Genomic DNA, 23,115 nt, shown 5'->3' with positions numbered 1-23,115 from the left:
AAAAGTGGAGATAATGAGTTTGGTCACCTCCATTACAGAACTTTGGAAGAGTAAGGGTCTATTCAGTAATTTTTACTTCCCTTTTTAAACTGTTTGACCAAAATAGGCCTTAGAAGAAGAATAAAAAGCATAGCCTTTTCTTGATACCATCTGGGCATAACTGGCACAGCAAATTATTATAACACAGTGGCTGGAACTCTAAGCCCAGGAAGTCTGTCCTCCCCTTCTCCAAATGACTCTCTTCCTTCTTACCCCTTGTCCTTCTCCTCCTCCTCACCTCCTATCTTTCTTCCTCCAATCTTTCCTCCATATTCTTCCAAAAATATTATTTTGCAAAAGCAAAATGTCATTATGTGCTTAGTATGTACATGATTGAGGAGGTAACAAGGATGAATAACAATCCCTGTACCCCAGGAGCTTTCAAAAAATGATTTTTCTCCTGCTAAACAGAAAAAAGTAGAATTTTTTGGAGAAGATTTGCTTGTCTTCTGACTCTTGACTTACATAGTTTTCCTATGTCTTCTCTACCTCCCACTACCCCTCAAACCATTTAGTGAAAGGGATGTCTGTACTCCCATTTAAGTGATATCTTCCACTAGTGCTTTGTTTACCACATCCCAACTCCTGCTCCCACCCATACCACAGAATCCTATTTTATACTGCCCCTGATATCTTCTAATTCTCCCCCTTTAAGCATCTTCTCTATCGGCATCTGAGCATGCTAGATAAAAAATTGAACAACCAACAAAACACCTCCCTCTCTGGCTCCTCTCCTTCATTCTCCATAAAGATTTTGGACACCTTCAGGCATGCCTCAATCTTTGCATTCTGACTTCTGTGCATGGCCCAGTTTTATTAGAAACTATTAGTCAACATCACAAAAGAGCCCTTTGTCACTAAATCCAGTGGCAATTTTTCAGGCCCTTAATTTATTTGACTTTTTGACATTATATGGCACAGCTCATCAATCTCATTCTTGAATAACATGGCTTCTGTATTAATGTACTCACCAGCTTTTCCTCTTACTTCCTTTTTTCTTCCTCCTACTGTGTAAGCTTCTTTTTTCTACATGTCTAGACTATTACTTTCTCTAACTAACTGGCTTGGATATCTAAATGGCATCACCAAACTTAAATCTACAAAGCTTAATTTATCATAAATGTTTCTAGAGTTAAGCAGTAGATCCACTATCTCAATGAAGGGTTTTCTGACTATGTCAAGGTCCCCAAAATCGCCTACAGGTGCCATGATTTACTATGAGTATTCACACAACTCAGAAAAGGGGTTATATTCTCAGTTACGGTTTATAACAACTGAAGGATATAGATTAAAATCAGCAAAGGGTAAAGGTGCATGTAGCAAAGTCTAGGAGGAGCCAGGCACACGCTTCCAGGTGTCCTTTCTCAGTGGAGTTGCATGGATGCATTTGATTCTTCCAACAATGGTGTGTGAAAACATGTGCAAAGTGTTGCCATCCAGGGAAGCTCAGCTGTGTCTTGGTGTCTAGGGTTTTATTGGGAGTAGACTTGCAATGTCTGAATGACTGATCTCAGCTACTCAGACTCTTTTGTTCATAGAACAAAAAACTGGCACTCACCACTGATCATATTGTTAGTGAAGGCTTTCTATTCAAATACTTGGTACTGATGGCCAAAGACCTCAGGCATACAAAAACATTCTTATGAGACAGAATATCCCAAGAGCTCAGAGCTCATCCCCCAGGAGCTGACTAAGGGCCAGTCCCCAAAACTATAAAGGAACCGAGTAAGGGGGTTAAGACCCATCCTGGGTCATGCCTTACTAAAGCAACCTAATCAAACAGTCCCACCTACAACAGGTTTCTCGGGAATGGTTTCTCAGGAATGGTTTCTTGGGTACATACAGTCTCAAACTACTATTCTTTCCTACTCTTTCTTTCCTTTAAAAATCTTCTTCTCCAGACTTAGTTTAAAGTCACTCCCTCCAGACAGTCATTGCAGCACATTGAGCTCCATAGCAGACATCGTGGCCTCTCCATTGGCAATATTACGAAGAAGTTGGGAGAGACATGGAATGACACTGCTGCAGATGACAAGCAGCCTTAGGAAAAGGAGGTGCTAAGCTGAAGGAGAAATAAAAAAGGGATACTGCTGCATACAGGGCTAAAGGAAAGCCTGATGTGACAAAAACAACAAAAAAAGCTGAAAAAAGCAAGAAAAAGAAGGAAGAGGAGGTTGACAAAGAAGATGACAAAGATGAGGACAAGGAGAAGGATGAAGAAGATGAAGATGAAGATGATAATGAATAAGTTGGTTCTAGTGCAGTTTTTTTTTCTTGTCTACAAAGCATTTAAACCCCCTGTACACAAATCACACCTTCTAAAAAAAAATTGAAATGTACACCTGTGTTAGATTTGTCTTTTTTCATGTAGTTAACATACTACCAAGTGTGTCTGTATCTAACTCTGTCCTAGGGGTCTTTTCAAAAGTCATTAACATTGCATGGCACAGTCTGGGGATTATAAATTGGCATGAAAGTGTAAAGCAGATTCTTGTTGGTACACAGCACAAATTAGTTACCTATGGGGATAGTAGTTTCTTCATGTTTAATTGTCTCCGATACAGCTTATACCTGAATCACTCTGTTAATGGAATAGCACCCTGTAATTGTGAATGAGAAACAACAACAAAAAATATCGCAGCCATTTTGTTGACTTTCTGAATGCTTAAAAAGAAAGCCACTCCTTCTAATTAGCCTTCCTTGACCCCAACAGATCAGGTAGAGTGCTACAGCCCTCTACTTCTTCTGTCATAGCAGTGATCATACTTGTTGCTTGTGTGCAATAATTTTGTGCCTTCCAGGATAAAGTGTATACCTCATAGGGACATATACTAAGCCTAGCTGCCTTGTTCTAATGGCCCCAGAGTATAGCTTGATACATAACAACATACTTTTATCATATCTATGTGTGCTGGGCCCACTTCTACACACTTTAAATTTATTAACTCATTTAAGCCTGATAATAATTCTAAAAGGTTATTCTGCTTTTATCCTCATTTCACATATGAGGAAACTGAGGCACACAAAGACCAAGTAACTTACTAAGATACACAGGGGGAAAGCAGGAGGGTCAGCATCCAAACCCAAGAAGGCTGGCTGCAGGTTCTGTGTTGCTAACACCCAGCAGCCTCCTACCAGTCCATGGGAGGTACTTTGTAAACATTTGTGGGCTCAATGAACAGTACTGCAGAAGAGACGACTGTGTAGAGATGAAATGCACCCACTTGACCCTCCGCCAAGCACCACTCTTCATTTTTGGCTTCCAACCCCCACAGGTTTGTCAGGGCTGTTCAGCAGCCTCACTTTCATGGCTTCAGTAGAAAGATACAGTCATTTGCTTATATTTCTGTAACAGGATTGCAACGTGCCTGGTGCGAGCCCTTGCTCTTATCTTCACTTATTGTTTTAATCTCTTGACTAATGGCTTCTGTGTACTCCTTGTCTGCCTACATTGACTGGGTTTGTCTTAGTTTACCCCCAAGACATACACTTTGGTAATTTCTACAATCTTACCAGTTCTGAACATCCAATGTTTATTTGGTGGTTCACTCTTTCCTCAAAAAACAGCGCACTTGTGTCAGTCCTAGGACCCGTGGTGAATGCTCTTTCCTCCTCCTAACAACTACAGCAGGTCCTTATTCAATTCCCTCCCTAGCACAGCATTATGAAGGTTAATATCACAGGCTCAGCCGGCTTTGTGGGGAGTAATTTGTCAAGTCCCTTTTTAGTTTGAATTGTTATCAGCAGATAAGTAATGGGTTCTGGACCCTTTTGACCTCACCAACATTGTTTCCAACTCTCACCCTGCTGTGGTGGTAAAAATCATTACCTTTCTCCGGCTGTGAGGTGGCCTTTGTGAAAAGATTTTGGCATCTTTTTTTTTTAGCCTCTGTCTTAATGGGCAGAAAGCTGCCTTTAAGGGATTACACTCCTGTCTTAAAATAGTTGCTGTGTGTTCTCCAACGGTTTGGTGAGAGTGGCCAAGGTTCATACATATCAAGTTCGGTTCCTCATCTTTACTCTGCCAAAGAACATGAGAGAGAGACAGATTGCTCAAAATATGAGTTGCAGTTGGTTATTTTAGGGCTGGAAAGGGAATTGGTTCTCCCCACGTCCCTTCCCAATTTGGGAAAGCCTCGCCGCCCACCAACCCTCTGCCTGCAAGGAGAAGGCAAAGAAGGAAAATCCAAGGTGAAAATCAGGTTTTGCGGTTTGGAGTCTGGTTGGCTCTTCCACTTGGAACAGGACTGGCGGTGGGAAATGTTTCTGCTGAAGAGAGGCTGGGGACCATGAGTGCACTAATCCCTGCTCTCCGCACCCTCTGTTACCATGCTTAATTAAGCTGACAGTAGATTGTTCAGTATTCCAAACACTCAAGTGCTTTAAGGAGCTGACTAACTGCACCTGCGAGGATGTCCAGATGCTGCAATTATTTAAGCAAACAGCGAAGGCCTTTGGAGCGCAGGCTCGCATGTGCCGCACTTTTGTCGATGTCAGGAGTTTCAGTGTTGTTTTTCACGAAGTGCAGTGTGGTCACCAGTAGCTCCCTCCACCATCCTCCCTTCCATCGCCCATTCCCCACACGCTAGCGATAAGGTAATAACATCATTCGGGCTGCTATAGCAACGTTATTTCCATAGCTGGAAGCGAATCTTTTCCTGGCTAAGAGCAACCGTCTTCCTAAAGGTGAAAGGGAAGGAGTGAAGCAAGGAGGAGCAGGGAAGAATCGTCCTGAAGAAACAACATTTTTACAAAACACCAAGTTTGCTACCAGTTTTTACTCACTTCAACTATTTCTACTTACAAGGACACCATTTCTCCTTCCTTCTCAGTACTACTTGATAGTAGTTTGTTTTGCTTCGTTTTGTATCCCAAAGTGTCTACTGTTTATCCCATAGGAGTTGAAAATATCCCCCAAATGTCCAAAACAAACGGACTTTATAACCTTTCATTCTCTTTAAATGTATGAAAGATATAAAATGGAAGTGAATTGTAATACATATATATAGCCTTTCAGAAGAAGCACGTGTTTGTTTATCCTGTCAACCACTTTTGGTCCAGAAAATCTATCTGTGGCATAAGTAAAACTCATATATGAAGCAGAGAGGAATAGGTATATCATCTCACACCCTCTTCAAAACAGATTGGACACAGAGATTTCTAAGGGCAGATAGCTGTGAGACAGTTTGACAGGCCAGGACTGATTTTTCAACCCATATTTTTGGGGAGTTCATTAGAAGAATCTGGCTCACTGAGTCTCCCAAACTTCCTAGCAACCACACAAAATTCCTTCTGTAATGTAATGTCATATAATGTCATGTAATGTAGTATATTAGGCATACATGCAAATGTATGTATATCTATAAAATACATTTGTAAAGTATATACATATCAACGCCTTTTTCCCCGCCCCCTCCCTAAATTCCCAGGCCCTGGCATTCTCCTGCTCACCATGCATGGCCTCGCCACCCACTGAGTCCCCTCTCCATCCCGTCGTAATGGTACTCCCATCATGAGGCCCCCATTGTGGAGATAAACTGAGGGGGAGCCGCTGAAACCCAGAAAGGAGAGCTTTCCTGCCTGCCATGTGGTTGGGTCTGCACTCTGTGTCCTGCCTCCCTGTGCTCTGTCCCCGGGGGTGAAACGCTACATGACGCTCAGTATATTTTCCAAAGCTGCTGCCCCTGAGCAACCTGGATCTGGAGTGCATGAACAAGTGGAGGCACCCACCACAGCCCTTCCAGGGACGTGGAGAGCCAGCTCACGCGTCCTGCACTCACCCTTGGAAGGCTTCCTTCCGCGCCTGGGCCACGACCCCCGAGGAGGAGGACGCTCTGCCACCTGGAGCTGAGGGGACCTGATGAGCCTGGGAATCACAGACCGTGCAAGCCCTCGCCAGCACTAGGGCACCTCCCGAGGCTCTGTTTTCCTCCTTTTGCCTTTTCTTTGGTCCTTTTCTTAAAAAATCCTTCATGTCAGTTTTTGATATTCATTGAAAGCCAAGGTTACCTGGATGGAACATTTTATGAAGCGTATTAAGCTGGGAGAGTGCGCTTGGCTCCTGCTCTTGCATTCCACTCAAGACTGTTCTAGCCGTGGCATAGGGAAACAGGCATTGAGTCCTCCCTTGATCAAGAAACCATGAGTCCCTGGAGCTATCAGTTTTGTTCTTTTCCACAGCTGAAAGATTGCTTTCAATAAAAGCTATGCACGGGCCTCCTCAAAAACGCTACAAGGCCCCATTTTTCCCAGATTCTTAATTCCTTAAAATAAAGACAAAATTTGCTTGACTAGGCTGAGCTTAAGAAATTTTTGCCAAGGCTTAGCCAGCACCAGCAAAGAATTTTCAACTTAATACTGATAAGTGAACCTGGTCCTGCCTCTTCAGGGTGAATAATGAATACAACTTCCTGGTTAGTCTGAAGAACATAGGCACAAATATTTCCATCCCGTCCTTTTTCAGGTATATTTTTTATTTCAAAAGCCCCCTTCGTCCGCTAAAGAATAAGGTTGGTTACAATTTGTCTTTCTTCTGATGTTAGCATTTCTTTGCCAGTGTGAAATCTCTTCATCTGCAAAGCTTCGCAGGAGACATGAATAGTTTCAAGATTAAATAAACGTAACAATGGACAGCATCATCTGCATGTTACTATGATGTCTAAATTGCCCTTCAACTAAGTTTGAGGATTTTGTGAGAGCTTTAATTGATCCTTTTTTAGATACAACGAGCTATCAAAAATGGAATACTGAAATAACAGGCGTGTTTTGTTTTGTTTTTTATCAGTGTGTACTATTAAAAGGAATAGGGAGCTATTTTAAAATGTGTTTCCAGCATATTGATTGCAACAGGCCTTTTATTTGCTCTAAAGACCCTCCTAGGATGTCCTTCACAGGAGTAATTCTTTTAATATTTGAACCTTAATAGGCAGTCCCCTTAAATGAGATATAGAAAAGAAGAACAAGTAGAACTTTGAATTTCAGTTTCTCCTGGTTTCACTTCTGATTCAGATTTTTCCATGAATGTCATTGCCTTATCATATTAGAATGCAGAAGGTAAGGGAAGTGAGAGTCTCCCATATATTTTCATATATGGTATCTTTTCGGTGTATGATGAGCTAGACCATATCAACTTCAGATAGGAGATGCAAGCAGCTAAGCACTTAGTAACCGCGAGCGAAATAGTCCAGGGACCAAATTGCAAGTTTAAAAACATGACTTGGATAACAATCTGCTAGACCAGATGGCTGTGATGGTGGGATCTAAACTGTGTCTGAGTTGGGAAACTTTTCTAAGATGTGCAGGTGAGAATCCTGTCCCTGCGGAGTATTTCATAAGGCAAGTAGGCCAGGAGGTTGTTAGCAGTTGTTTTCCCAAAGTACCGTGGCTGGCACAGACTGATTTTATTTACATCATATTTCTGATCATGTTGGCTACTGAGAAATTCTCATTGTTTCCGAGGTTATTGAATGAATGCATCCTTCTCATCATAGGGCCCATGGACTTCCCTTTAGGGACAAGAAAACATGTGTTAGCCAGGAATGAGGAATTGAAAATGAAATCCTGCTTTCTTCTTTTATTGTTGAGAATAGGGGCCTCGATTTGGCTCCTATTTTTTTAAAAAAAGCCAGAGCTGCCACTGTTCAGATAAAATCCAAACTGTCTGTTAAACCTCTAATTATCAGCTTGCCTTCTGGGTAAAATGGTACTATTCAATTATTGTTTTTTGTTCACTTGTCAGCTACCCCCAAAAATTATCACTGCTTTCAAACCAGCTAAAAGAACAGAAATTCTGCAAATTGCTTTCCAACCGTAGTTACTTCGACCCTAATACCTCTCTACAGAGTGTCAAAAATTGTATAATGTTATGTTGCATGCAAATCATATTTAATGTGGCTGTTTCAATGATTTGTTTTACATTATGTAATTTTATTGAAATGATTTCTTTTGTCACCACTTTATATGTGGTGCATTTTGACACTTCCCACTTATCACATAAAATATACATTTGATCCAGCCCCTGTAAATAAAAGCAAAACTGTCAAATAGTAGTGTGTTGCTTTAAATTTCTTTGTGAAGTAAAAGCAAGAGTGAGCTTCTGTAGGTAGAGTGACTTGAGGAAGCCATTAAGAATGACCTCTAATATGGCCAACCTTCTCTTTACCTTTCATTCATGTTTCTTTTCCCCAGGGTTAAAGAAACGGAACTTGTGTCTTTAGTATTGCCCCAGAGACATTAAAAGTATGAGTACCAAGTCTAACATGCTGTTTGTCTCTGAAAGGAGAACTAGATGTCTATGAAGTAGAGGTATAAGGTACTGGCTGATGTGTTTATATCAGGCTAGGCCAGTCCATGGAAAGAAACAATACCAGCTACTATTTACTGAGCACTTACTATGTGCAAGACATATGGTAAGATGGAAGGACTTCACTCCTTTTCCTCTTATCAATTTTTTTCCTCAAACAAAACAAAACAAAACAAAACAAAACATGGGAAATAGACTATATACCTGTTGCACTGCTGGACAAAAGAAGAAATAGAGGCCATTACATTTTAAGTTATATACCCAAGATCACAAAGAAGCTATATCATGAATTCAGACTTTGACCCCAGATTGTTGTCATTTGAATTTCTATATTTTAACCCTCTAAAGTTGTTATGCCTTTGCCATATTTTCATAGAGGAAACCTTGGCCTTAGAATCCAAAGACCCATGTCCAGTACCAGTTCTGGACAAGTCACTTAACCTCTCTGGGATTGACTTTTGTCATATAAGGATAATGCCCACCCCCTTTGACTCTCACATAATAATAGTGCGATGTAATAGTCCGTTGAAAAGCGTGACTGCCTGAGTAATATAAGATTCGTATTCCATTTGAAAAAAATGGGTGCTGTACTACCCTACTGTGAATAATACAAAAATTATTCTAGTTAACTCCCCCATGTTTGATGTATTGTCATTTTGTGAGGTGGGAAGGGAGATGTGAGTAGTTGACTTACATTTCCAATGAGTTTTCTTGAGTGATGATGTCTCTTGAGCCTAGATGGTGAAGAGGAAGATGGCCCAAAGGTTTGCAAGATTATGCCAAGCAGGGATGCAGGACTTTGGAATCAGATCTACCACTGATAGTCTGTAATCTTAAACCAATCACTCAAGTTTCCTGGGCTTGATTTGCCCACCTCTCTACATTTTCTTTTGCACTCTAAAAGGTTGGGGTTCTGAGATAGCTGGAAAACCATGAGACAGTTTTGACATTTGATTACATTAAAAAAAAAAAAGGATTAGAAAGGAAAAGTACTATACTTACATAGCTGGTTTGCCTGAGTCCTACAGGCTCTGTCCTTACACCATGACAGATAAGGGTTTGACTTCTATTGACTGAATAGAGACTGCAGGGGGTCAAAGACAAAGGAGATTGGGGAAGCCAGCCACTCATCCCCCCGTGGAGAAGTCACACCTCATTAGGAGGCCTCACGTAAGCAGAGCCTTAGATTTGTTTCAGGACACTTTTGCAAAGGTACCTTTGACAGCTTGAGTTATGTTGACAGGCTCCCCTCAAAGGGAAAGCAAGTGTCATGCCAGAGAGATGAAACATGTTTCACTGTCACCTTCCACAGAGAATAAATGGATGGCCTAGAATCTTGCCATCAGCGACATTCCCGTCTGGGAAAAAATGGAAGAGTTGAGTTTGATGTTATAAATCACCGTAATTTGTTACAATTTCCAAAGACAAATATGACAGGGTGGAATTACTTTACAGCGCTGAGGCAGTCATTTGCAGAAGCCATAAAGTGCCAGTATAAATCTAAGGATGAGATATATTTAATCTAAGGAAACAGAGCACAATATCATCTCGGTATATTGTGTTTACCAAGACCTTAGCTACACTGATGCTGAAGTATTGGCGAATGTTCATTTCATTTTACCCTGTGAATCAGACTGACTCGTGTATGAAGATTATATTAACAGGTAGGAGGGATTCTCTTCAATGTTTTTACATTTGCTCAGTTGGGGAGAGCAGAAGAGACTGGTTTCTCTGTTTCCCAGAGATAATATGTCTAGCAGAACCCTGGAAGGACAGATGATGTCATAGTAACCTCCAAAGGCATGACAGATTGGAGGAGGAGAAAAGATGGGTATCCTGTTTTATCAGAATAATATTTAATTTATCATGATTGGTTTATGGAGAAGTAATCTAATTGTGCTAAATGTTAACTCATTTTAAGCACTCTCTCCTATTCTCAACACCTGCCCCCAACTGCTATATATTACTTCCCTGTCATTATGAGATGGCATACACGGGTAATAATTCTTGGAGACAGATATTAGTAACATGTGAAAATGAGATGACTGTTAAAATAAGAGAAGGGGGTGGGCACAATTGATTCTGTCAACAAATACAGAGTCCATCTACCTTAGGAGATTCATAGTTCAGAAGCATCAAGGAATGAAGCAATACTGGAATGAAGCAATGACAATTGGCCACTCCTAGAAACTCTTATGGTCCCACATAAGTGATTTAGCTTGTTACTTAATAGTGCTAAACTCAAACTCCTGGCCTGATCCTGACCATGAGAATAATATCTGTTCCAGGGTTTCCTTGGCTGTGCTGTCAAATAGGCACAGAAATAAGAGACAAGAATTAGCCACTGCCAATTCTCTAAAGATAGAGGAAAAGATTTTAAAATGGAGAAAGCAATTGCATGCTACTCTTCTCTCAGACCCATAGAAGTTTGTAATGTGGACACAGAGCAGCTATTAATATAAAAATAGAAGAAGAGTATTTGTAGCTAGAAATCTTTGCAGAGCATCTGGATTTCAAGGAGTCTGAAGAGTATAGAGTGTCAGGATCACTGGATTAGAAGCCATGACTTTCTTGCATTCTTCTGCAAGGCATGGGAATGGCTCGGTTCTGGGGGGTGAAATGGTGTCTGGGCCCTGGAAAGCCTTTTCCAAGCTCCAGAATGACTTTTAGGAACTCCATAGACCTATTGAAAAACATCAAATGGTTCTGGAAAACTAGTACACTTGCAAGTACTTCTAAGCTAATTCTGAACCCTCCAAACATCACTGGGCATTGCACCTACCAATTAGGCTTTGAACAAATTTACAGGATTACTCTGGACATTTAACCAAAATCCTTTTGGTGCTCTTGGCATCACCAAGAACCTGGGATTCTCAGTCCAAGAGTAAATCAAAGGTTAGTCAGGAAAAGTGAAACATTAATCAATCCATTAATAACCAGTAAACGGGAAGTGGATGTGCTTCAACTGACAGAGCATCCGCCTACCACATGGGAGGTCCTGGGTTAGATACCCAGGGCCTCCTGGCCCATGTAGTGAGCTGGCCCACGTGCAGAGCTGCCGCACGCAAGGAGTGCTGTGCCACTCAAGCATGCCCCCCGCGTAGGGGTGCCCCATGCACAAGGAGTGCACCCCGCAAGGAGAGCCACCCTGCGCAAAAAACACAGCTTGCCTAGGAGTGGTGCCATACACACAGAGAGCTGACACAGCAAGAGGATACAACAAAAAGAGATATAGATTCCTAGTGCCACCTGACGAGAATGCAAGCAGACACAGAAGAACACACAGTGAATGGACACAGAGAGCAGACAATGGGGGGCGGGGGAAAGGGAGAGGAGAGAGAAATTCTAAAAAACAAGCAAATCTTAAAAAAAAATAACCAGTAAGTGTTTTCTGGTCATCAGTGGTCACTAAAGTAGTGGCCTCCAAGTTTTTAAAGCTTTCTTTTTTTTTTTGAAGTAAAAGGTATACAGGAAAAATGGCTAAATAATAGGTGTCTAATTTGACGAATCTCCACAAACTGAATATAATGGTTTATCAAGCACCCAGATCAAAAAAATCAAACTTCACCAGCACCTCAGAAGCCCTTTCTCTTCCATTCCTTAGTCTCCCAAAGATAAATGTTAATACTATCCTAACTTCTAACAACATAGGTTTGTTTTGCTCCTTTCTCACTCAGATCACACACTTCTGTCAAAAATGTACCTTTTTTGAGGCAAGCACTTTATACATATTTATTTATATATGATATATACATGTACTATACCTACAATTTACAATTTTAAATATACATAAAATACACACACGGCAAATATTAAAATACTGAGACAAAAATATGTGCAAATGGATGTTCTAATATTTTCTTTCCACATGACAGTTGATCAACTCACATATACAAATACCTCCACCTTTCAAGACAACTACTTTATGGGATGCAAAAATGGACATAATACTAGTGTTCTTATAAGTGTTTATTTGGTGTTGAATATCTAGAATTTACCAACTCTAAAAATTTCCAAAGTTTTCAAGGAACATAAGGCTCTCTCTATCTAGGAAGTCTAAATAAGCTGCAAATCGGGCCCAAGTCTGGACTCCTCAGGGATTTGTTGTAGAAAACATCAAATGCAGGAGGACCTGTTCCAACCTGACCCTGGCATGGCCTTCTCTTTAATGTTCTGCTGCACAGGTGTCCCTGAGATACCGCTCAATAGGCTAACACACAATTATAAAGTCTTTCTAAGGTTCTATGAAGTAGCCAATGCCATACCAGTTAAAGTGTCTGGGAGTTCATGCCTTTTCCTCAGTCCAGATTAATTTTGATCTAGACCAGTAATGTGAGGCTGGGTATGCAAATACCCAGCTGGGTATGTAACCAGGTAAATGGTTACAGAAGGTGGAGGCACCCCTCTTGCTTGATCCAGGCTGTAAATATTTCCCTAGAGCTTCTGAAGGAGGGAAGTTCTCAGGAAAAGTCCCAATTCCCATCACTGAAGATAGGCATCATTGGGTTAACAAATGCTAATGACTCATTTTACATTTTTTTCTTTGTTTTTATAAAATGTTTCCCTTGGGAAATCACATTGCAAATTGAGGTCACCATATCATCGAATTTTCACAGGGACCAAGAAAAGATACTAAATCACTTTTGGACCCATGGCATCAAAATACCCTGACATACTTCCTCAGATTTAGATTTGTGGTCCTTGTACTTAAAATACTCCCCAGGCATCTACATTTTATACTCACTGAGGTTGAGACCACTCCCCAAGGCATGGAATAATGGGAAGGGGGAAAAAAGAAGAAAGATAATCTGATTTGCCTTCTGTTAAAAGTGTCCCCACCTCTCCTCTCTGACTCTCCAAATCCAATTTAGCATTCAAAGGTGGCAGCAATCTCACCTCCTCCACGAAGCTTACTTTTCTATCAGGCTCCACCAAGATCCTCAGTGAAGGACTGTGCTGCTTGAAGTCTAGGCCATTCAATTGTCATTTACCATATGCTGCCCTTTAAGTTCCAACATTTACATACTTAGCATTGCTCCCGAATCAGACTGTAATCCCCAAAAGGAGAAAAGCTGCACATTTTACTCCTTTAAATTTCCCCTGTGTCTAGTACACTCCAGGGTTCATAGTAGCTGATAAAAAAATGTTGGGTGAGTTGGAAGTAGCGAGACATGAGCGGTGAGGTGGGACCAAAGTGAAAAGCTTTTAGGATAAAATTATTTTGGATCCATAGCAACCAAGATGATCTAATGCTAGCTGAGTAGAAAGACTGAAAGGGAGGAATTTTACAAAGAAGCAAAGGAATCCCACCAGAAGTGTTCCCTCCCCATGAGGATTAGAACACCAGAGTCGTACAACTGTTTAAGAGCTCAGTTAGCCCCTTGAGATCAGGAGCTAGTGAGATACTACTAAATACACTGTTCTTAATCCTCCCAAATTTGACTTTATGAAGGTGAACAAAGAAAGGATGCCTCCAATTCATTAAAAAGGTTTGGGGTAAGGAGGTAGTTATACTATTAGAGCTTTAGACTTACCTGTCAAATATGTCCTATATCCACTTTCCATTGCCCTACATGAAAACATCTTTGCAACTTCTTCCCAAAATCCCTCCTTCTTTCCAAAATTCCAGGATGGATGCCCTTTCAAAGCCTTCTCTCTCCTATCCTTGGGTGATTTATTTCCTATTTCCCACATCTATTAGGATTTTACTCTATTAATTATCACACGTCTTTCTAATACCTTCATCTTTCCCCTTGGTTTTTTCCTTGGACCTAAAATTATACTCTGAGTTGATGCCTTTCCCTGATCTTTTGTGCTTCTCTAGTAATCTGCTCTTTTTCTGTACCTACCTTTTTAGACACATTTCTTAAAAGAGTATTGATACAACCTGAACTTCCTCAAGTGCGTTGACTCTTATAATGATTGAACGTTGATTCTCATCCCAAATTCAAATCCATAATTGATGTTTGTAAGGTCACCAATGACTTTGTGATGCTAAACCCAATGTGCAATTATCAGATTAAAACAATTGGTTGCATCCAATACCATTTATCTCTCACTCCTTAAAACGCTCTGTTTGGGGTTTCTGTGTGTCCATTTTCTCCTATTCTTTAAATCACCCTTGTTCTCCCTTTTAAGTCTTCTTTCTGGGACCTTCCTCCCCTGCGAACATCTTGGTATTTTCTCTGTCTGTGGCTCCGTGCTGTTTTCCCAGATGCTTTATCCTTAATCGCCAACTCTAAACTGATGATATTGCTAAATCCACATTTATTGGAAGTTTGCTTCAAAGCTTTTAGGACCTAGATTCTCTGCTGCCACAGCAAGGTCTGCTGCATAGCCTGTAAGCATAGCCATGTCCTCAAAGCTGCTCTGCTTCATAGCCCTGGCTGGCCGAAGCACTGCCACCAAAGTCCCTGACAAGTGCGCTATGAAAGCTGTCTGCTTCCTTTATTTTGGCTGCTCAGTGGCTGAGACAATGGACACTCTTTCCTCAGCTTTCAACTCAGAATGTTGTGTTAGTTGTATTCCTTGAGGTTATCTCATTTGTAATGGAGTCCCAGTTCCTCCTTTCCAGTCAGGAGACAGAACTGATAGAAAATATGTCTGGACAAAGTTATCCTGATTTTTCTCTGTGGTGTGTCTTCCTTCGCAGAACCAGTGGTTGGTGGTAGTTTAAGACAGGTAGATATCTGGGAATGATCATGTCATTTTTCAAGCTTTTGGACATTTACTCAAAAGTACATGTTGACCCTCGTGTCCACCCTGGCTAGAGTGACAGCATCTCCAGATGTTCCACCTCCTTAAACTTTGGACTCATCATCCCAGTTTTCGGGTTATTCCAAAATCCTTCAAACTCAATAAGCCAAATACTTTTCAATATGGCAGAATAAAATACTAATTAAAAGCATGGACTTCTGAATAGAAGGAACTATATTTGAATCCTGACCTCCATCACTTAGGAAATGTTGAATCTTGAACATTATACTTAACTTCTTAAATGCTTAGTTTCAAATTAGTAAATTGTGATAGCTCCGAATATCCTTTAAAAATGGCCTTTGGTGTTTCTTCCCTGAAACCCTCTGGTCTAATCCTAACCCAGGGCCCGAGATACCTAACTAAATACCTATCTGACCATGCCACTTTACTGCTAAAAATCTTCATGAACCCACCCATAATTTGATCCATACATCTATACTTAGCTCTTTAAATTCATTACTCATCATTAACCATGTGAACTCTATAATCTGTTAAAAGTTTATTCTGTAGTTCTTTGCAAACACACCCATTTCCCCTTGCGCCCTTGCAAATGCTCCCTTGGTTTAGAAACTCTTTTTCCTCTACTTTATTAGGATAACACCTACTTAACATTTTAAAAGACTCAGCTGAGGTTTCATTTCACCTGGGAAGCATGATGACAACCCTGCCTCATCCTTCCACCTCCAACCCCCCACCCAAGATCCTCCCTGCTGGATGGGTTGCTTCCTCTATGCTTCTCAGAGCTCTTTATTCTCTGACCACTCTATCAAAATTATGCCTTGCATAATACACTAGAATAAAAGCTCCTTGGTGGCTAGGACCATATCTTTTTCACTTCTCTGCACTTTAATCCCTCCAAAATGAAAGTTTTTACCATTCCTAGCAGGCAGGAGTTAATGTTGACACTTAGTGTGGCACTCGCTACTGACTAGTGACATAGAAAAGACCTAGGGGGGTCTTATATGGGAACGTTTAACACAACATGTAAGAATATAATTTCAGTCTTTAAGAGATCTTTAAATGCCGTCTGTAAGTTGAGGCAGGTAACTAAAACTCTTTGTAAGATTTAGTATTCATGAGTCCATCAAAAGAAGCTTTTTGCAAACAAGGTCTAGTTGTTAGGCTCTATGTCCCTCCCTGTACCTAGCAAACAGTAAGCCAGAGAAAGGCCACCCAACTGTGTCATGCAGATGCTCACTCCTGGAAGCCCCATTATCCATTTTCTTCTATATGGCACAGCTCTTGTCCCTTACTACCCTGTCTTTCCCTTGTGGCCACCACCATGTCTCTTGCAATAATCCTCTCTTCCTGGGATTCTTGTGTGATAGAAGGCAGTTATAAATGGTTATTGCCCCCTCTGTTCCTAAGCCAGTGCATATGCCTCCATGAGGAGGCTTTCAAGGAAATTTGCCTTCCATTGATGATAAGCTAACCAAGAAACAAGGGCTAAAGTAAAAGAGACCCAGAGGAGGTTACAATGAAAAGAAGTCTTCAAAATCCTTGACAATTGCAGGGAATACAGCTTGAGAACTTTGAGAAGTTCCAAATTTGTAAAATCCAGTAAAGCATAGCATTTAACCCATACCATGCATCTGTGCCAGGTCCAGTGCATGGAGAACAGCAGGGCGAATTTGAGATGTGGATGCCAAATGGTCAGCCAGCCCCTCACAAGCCACCCCCTCCTCCCCCCAAGTGCGTGCTTCCCATTTACAACTAGTCGAAATTACCTCTCACGGAATGTAGCATTGCTCAGAGAGGACTGGAAACATGGGAATGTAAATATGAAAATGCCAAAGGCCTTCCAAGTCTTGTCTGGCCTTCGAATTTTAGTAAAGAAAAATTGTCCTCTGCTCTTTTTCACATTTAGAATCCTTCTCCCTTTAGAAACTAAATCAATCTCCCACCTCATTTCTCTCTCTGATTTTTGTCTTTGTCTCTCTCTCTAGGCCTCCCTTGCTCTCTGTCTTTCCTGTTCATCCCCAGAATCCAACCTTTACATCTTGGATATGTGTAGAATTATTAGAATCCTATAATTGTGGTTGAATAATCAAAAAGATATGGAAAATCACTCATACATGAATGGGTTAAAACCTTGTTTCTCAGCATGCTTGTGCCTTAGGACATTAATTGGCTTAGCAGGAAAAAAGAGACCATAATGGTCAAATAAGATCAAGAAGTACAAGATTAAGAAGTTTCCTTACTACAGGACATAATCTGGATACTTAATATGCTGGTGTTATTTCCACAAAGGAAGTATAATATATTTGAAATATTTTCCAAACATTTTAAACTTCTCACTGTTCTAGTGCTCTTTGGAACATATTTACAGAAATACTATGCTAGAAAGTTATTAATTCATCCTTGTATTAGTCTGGGGCAGAGTATTTTGTGGCAAAGGCAATTATTTATTGCTTGTTTATATAAAGATAAATGTCCAAATTAGGATTTAAATTGTCTTTGAGACCCTAAACCTTCTCAGGGGCACAGCATTCCAGGAGGGCTCTGGTCTAAAAGGGAAGTGGGGTTCTGGGAGGACTCGTGCTTTAAGATCCATGGGTGATGCCCAGTTCACAGCCTGTAAGTTGATGGAAAGGTGACTGAAGGTGAAGTTTATACAGGCAACAATAATCAGGGCTCATTACTGTTTCAGGGCAAAATAGAAGAAAAAAAATGTAATGAGAGTTTACTTAAATGAGCAGTAACCACCACTGGGAAGGTCAAATGCCAGGCCCCCTGCCCTGCATATGCCCTGGGGTAATAAAATATGATGTTATTTCTCCCCTTCATTTAAGTGAGATCTCATTATGTGCACTGTCTGGAAGCTTATAGGTTTATGTGGGTCTCCTGGGGACAAACCTGAGGTTTTGAGATGTGCCTTATTATCAGGATTTATGTTCATTGGACATTCTTCCATTCTCCATCCATATATGCACTTAGACTTTTAGGTTCTAGCCTGCTGCTTCCCCCACCCACTAAAATAAAGGCATTATCGACCAGCTGGGAGAATGTGCCTCAAGCCATTATCCAGCTAGTCATTTATTCCTAAAGAAGTGTTTTGGTTTTCAATCATCTTTGCTGGTGTTTGGATATAAAGGAAGCTTCAAAACAATGTCATATGTGCTTTCGGTGGCCCCGGCGCTCCTGTCCGACGTACTGCTGGTGGGAGAATGTGCCTGGTGGACACTGCCAACAAGGTATTTATGAATTACAACCAGCTAACATTTTCTCAAAGCTCTCTTTTTTGGGACATTAGCTCTCATGACTCTGTTAGGGAAGTAGACCCACATAGCTCAGAGTTATTTGCCCAGGTTCACCAAGTGCAGGGCAATCCGACTATGCTTTGCAATCTCGTTGATTCCAGCTTGCACCTCGGCACGTTGGACTGCCAAGTCTGTGCTCACGCATTTGCCATTAATTGAAAACATCGGGGATATTTGGCTTGGGAGCCAGGGTGGAAGCAAACCAGCAACTGCTTTTAAATATCCTATAAGGAGATAAGTCTGCCTTTGTTCTATTTTATTGCTTCACATGAAAGACTTTAAACAGAATAATTAATAAAGGCTAAGGCTTATTGAGAATGTTCATCATCTCTAACCCACCCATCAGAATCGGCAACGGAGATACGTTTAGTCTCATTTTACCAGTAAGGACGTGGTAGCTCTGAGAGGTCCAGTCTTCAGTCCACGGTCCCCCACTGGTACTGTTCAGTCTCACTTCTACCGCCACACTCCAAGCCATGAGTCTTCCCACTTCATCACACTGTCTGGTGGCACAGGGAGTTTATGGTTTTCTCTACCCTTTTTATGCATGTGTTTTTTCATTTAGATAAGCCTAATGCATTTCTTCTTTCTCATGAGAATGCTCATTCATTAAGTCACATATCACACAGGCTTATGCAGAATTCAGGCTAAAACATAAATTTCCTCTCTGGTAAAACAGAGAGGGCTATAACAGCCCATGGGAGGAGCTACTTTTAAAGGACGAAGAAGGCTTTCCCTATTCTCTGTTTCTTTTTTTCCCCCCATTTACAGGGAAAAAAAATGGTAGGGAAAAAAATTAATCACACTAGGAGAAATTTTAAGTCTGATAGACACCGTTGCTAGAATCTACACCCCAGCATTCTGAAGTGAGTCTACACAAAATATGGAAAATGACAGAGCTGTGATATATTGGAGCTAGAAGGGGCCCCAAAAAAGATGGTGAAGTTTGAATATAAGGACCAGTGGAGAAGTGGGAGAAAAGAGGCCCCTACGGAAGACAAATACCATCTGAATACTCAGTAGATAGATTGAGAATCGAGACACGTTTTGTTTACAGAGACAGGACTATAATTGAGGGAATAAGATAAAAGTAGTGTTTCAAAGAAACCCAGGTATGATTTTTCTCCCTCTCCGGACCTGTAGGTAGTGTTCCCTGTCCTTAATTCCTTTAGATCTCCTCACTTGAGACACCCCACCTTCGCAGCAGAGATAGCTGCCAGCTTTCTCCAATCCCCACAGGAGACCAAGTAATTACCCAGGAGGGGCCCAACCGGGCGATACATCGCCTTAGTGGAAGGAGAAGGCTGGAGAGCTGCAAGCTTTGCATTCCACCTGAAAACACACCTCCTGGGAGAGTGCCTCCGCACTGCACTCTCTGTAAGGTGCATGGCCGATCTTCCCACAACCCTCACTTCTCACCCTGTTTTAGCATCAGGCAACACAAACTGCTCTAACACCCCAACTGTGTTTACTCCTTCAAAAACAACCCCCAAATCCCAAACTGGTGAATTGCACTTACCCTCGTGTGAAGGTACTTGCTACTAGAATGTCTCTCCTGCTCCTTTCTGTAAAAAAAAAAAAAAAAAAAAAAAAAATTAAGCTGCTTTCAAGTCAAATATGGTTTGGGCATAGAGTCAATAAAAGGCAGAGGGAGGTACTGGGGAGAAAAAACAAATATATATATATATATAAAAACAAATATATATATACATAAAATGCTCAGGGCTCTTTCTCTCCTGCCAGAAACCGAGTGCTTTATGTGATGTCAGCTCTGTAGAGTTAGTTTTGACAGCTAATAGAGATTCTGTCTGTTTGTTTTTCACAATTAAGTCTGTCCCAGGCTTTCTGAGATACTTGAGTTTCATGGCAACTATGAAGCTCAGAAAAATCCAGCCAATTCCAATTCCATTTTTGTTGTTGTTGTTGTTGTTGTTTTGTTTCATTGACAAACTGCTGGACTGAATCACATGCCCACAAAGCCGTGTTCAAGTCCTGCTTCCCAGTCTTGTCCATGTGAAGCCATTTGTAAATAGGATCTTTGCAGATGTTATTAGTTAAGGTGAGACCAAACTGAATGAGGGTGGGCCTAACTCCAAAATGACTGCAGTTCTTAGCAGCAGAGGAAATTGGGGCACAATTGTAGGAGCCGGATGAGGAGAGAGATGGCCATGTGATGGAGGCAGAGCTGGAATTATGGACTGTTGGCCACCCCCAGAATGCTATAGACTTCAGAGAAAGCTCAATCCTGCTGACACCTTGATTTTGGATGTTTTACCACCAGAGACTGTGAGATGATAAATTCTTGTTGCTATAGGCCACTAGGCTATGGTACTTTGTTATAGCAGCCCAGGAAAAGTAAGACTCAGAAACCACGTGACCTAAATCTTGTTTGGAAATAATGACCGGCATTTAATGGGTCCCTTTATTTCTCAGAGGAAATGGTCCCAAGCCACAGATTTCACAGTATCAAGTTGTGATCCAAGATGGGAGACACTGAGTGCACCGACCTGGGTGCCAGCGGATGTGGGTTTGAAGCAGCCCGCCTGCTGCCTCCTGGCTTTGTGGCTCTCTGTGCCTCTTGCACAAAATGGGAATAAAAGTTGAATCTACCTCCTGAGGTTGTTAAGATGATACAATGTTTTAATATTTGTAAAATATTTAAGACAGAGTCTGTTTAAGAAAAGGCACAATGTGGTTGATTTCATAAAAAATCATTGTATGAAATCTCTTTCCCGTTGACCCTGCAGTGACCGTGGTTCATGTTCGTGCTTTGGAAAAATCTCAGGTTGGTACATGAAAATAACCTTTGGGTCATGTGTAAATAATCGGAAATGTAAATGTGAAATGCCACCTGGTAGACTTTGAGCCCCCTACTTCTGTTTGTCCATGCTCCCTGGCTCGCCAGTGACTGTTTGGCACACCAAGAAGGGACTGAGGCCAGAGGTACTATTCAGTAACAACTGCCAGCCTTTCCCCTGCCTGCCAAGTCTGTAACACTAGCAGGTGCTAGGCTCATCTTCAGTCTTTGAGAAATAAGAATTAACCCATCTTTACTCCTGGTTCAGAGCCAGGACAACCTGTATTCACTCTGCTTTACTCGGGAAACAATTCGGTGATAAGGTCCAGGTACACCCCAATCAATTCAATCTCATCTTTTGTCAGAAGATTTTACTTGTGATCTTATGGCTAGAACTAGAATCACTTGAGAGGTGGCATCTAATTGAAGATTAAAACAAATAAACACTTCAGCAGGCACCCAACATGACAAAAAGATTTGTCTGTTTGAACCCAGGGCTTCAAATGAAAAGAGAAAAAATGAGGGGAGTGGGTGGGAATCACCAAAACAATTTGTTTAAAAGACTGTAATCTGGCTTTCCACTAGTGTTTTCTTAAGTTGATTGACAAAAGGCAGGGGAATTTATAGGATATGTATGCAGAGAGAATTGTAAGAAATAATTTGCTTTCCTCTGAGTCAATGGAATGTCCCTAGGTCCTACTGTGGAGAGGGAGTGGAACATCCTAGATAACATATATCGTGCCTTTCAGCTTGTTATCGTAGTGTTATAGCACTTAGAAGTATATCATACTTGTAGACTTGGCCTAAAATAAATAGCAAACACATGGAAATGATAGATTTCAGTTGTTTTTAATGTCAAAACATGCATTAAGGATCTACTGCTATATATAGAAGGCATCCCAAGGTTCTCTACCAAGAAACAGAGGGTGTCAAAGATGGAAGGAATTAAGTGGATGCCCCAGAGACTTTCTTATCCTCGACACATTGGGAGACTTTCCAATCACCCAAAGTCAAGTCCCATCCAGACCTGATAGTGAGAATCTTCAGGGAGATGGGGGTACACTCTCCCCAATTATTCTGTTGTGCATCCCTAATTGAGACCCAGTTACCTGATCCAACCTCTTCATTTTACAGTTGCTGAAGCCAGGGCTCAAAGAGATTCAGGGACTGGCCTGAGGTCACCCAATGAACTAATGGGGCAGCAAGCTTGCCTTTAAGCTCCAGTGAGTGGGCTCTGGGTTGTACTGCCAGCCTAAAATTAATTGATTCTAGTCAAATGCTCCAGCTGAAGAAGATGTTAAATAGACTGAGAAGGAGCATAAAGGCCCTAAGGGATGCGAAGAGAGACAGTGCTAATTTCCTGCTGCTGGATCACAATGGAGCTGCAGATGCCCTGAAAAGTAGAATCTCTTAAAACTATCCTGGGTTGTATCCTTTACATCCACAAATGTTTAGTTTAGTAATTCTTTCTCTGAATCACATTTATGTAACGGAAGTGTCTTCAGTTGCTCACTTGCTAAATATCTGTACTTTTAATAAATGAAGGCAGATAAAAAGCAGAATGAAAGGAGAGAGTGAATATTAATACAAAGAAGGGGGAAGAAAGAAAACTCATTAAGGCAGAGTGAGAAAAAGTAATCTTCAGTTTGATTTCTGACACAGAGTATTTCCTTATTCTGCAATGAAACAGACCTTTCACTACCTCATACCAAGGGGTGAACTTTCCTGTGATGGGCATAAAGTAGCAGCTCTCAATGTCAGTGCAGGAGCACCAAATCCCTAGGACTGCTTTGAAACGCACACTTCATTCTATGTATAGTTTCTCTGATCCAGACAATTTGTAGTTGCATAGATGAACTTGTCGAACCTGTCAAATATATCAAAGGTGCTGTAATCACTTTAGAGAATGTTCCTGACCTAGTACAATGTTGTTATCTAAATGCATCTTAAGCCCTTGACTC

At 41.1% G+C, this 23,115-nt stretch overlaps 1 protein-coding gene across 4 annotated transcripts in view; it reads left to right on the top strand.

The window, feature by feature from the left end:
- Nucleotides 1–23,115, top strand: part of ADARB2 (adenosine deaminase RNA specific B2 (inactive)) — a 627,544-nt gene that overhangs the window by 223,998 nt on the left and 380,431 nt on the right. The window lies entirely within an intron of this gene.

This window comes from Dasypus novemcinctus, chromosome 5 (assembly GCF_030445035.2).
Source record: "Dasypus novemcinctus isolate mDasNov1 chromosome 5, mDasNov1.1.hap2, whole genome shotgun sequence".
In the NCBI taxonomy this organism is placed as follows: Eukaryota; Metazoa; Chordata; class Mammalia; order Cingulata; family Dasypodidae; genus Dasypus; species Dasypus novemcinctus.
This window is presented reverse-complemented; position numbering and strand designations above follow the sequence as displayed.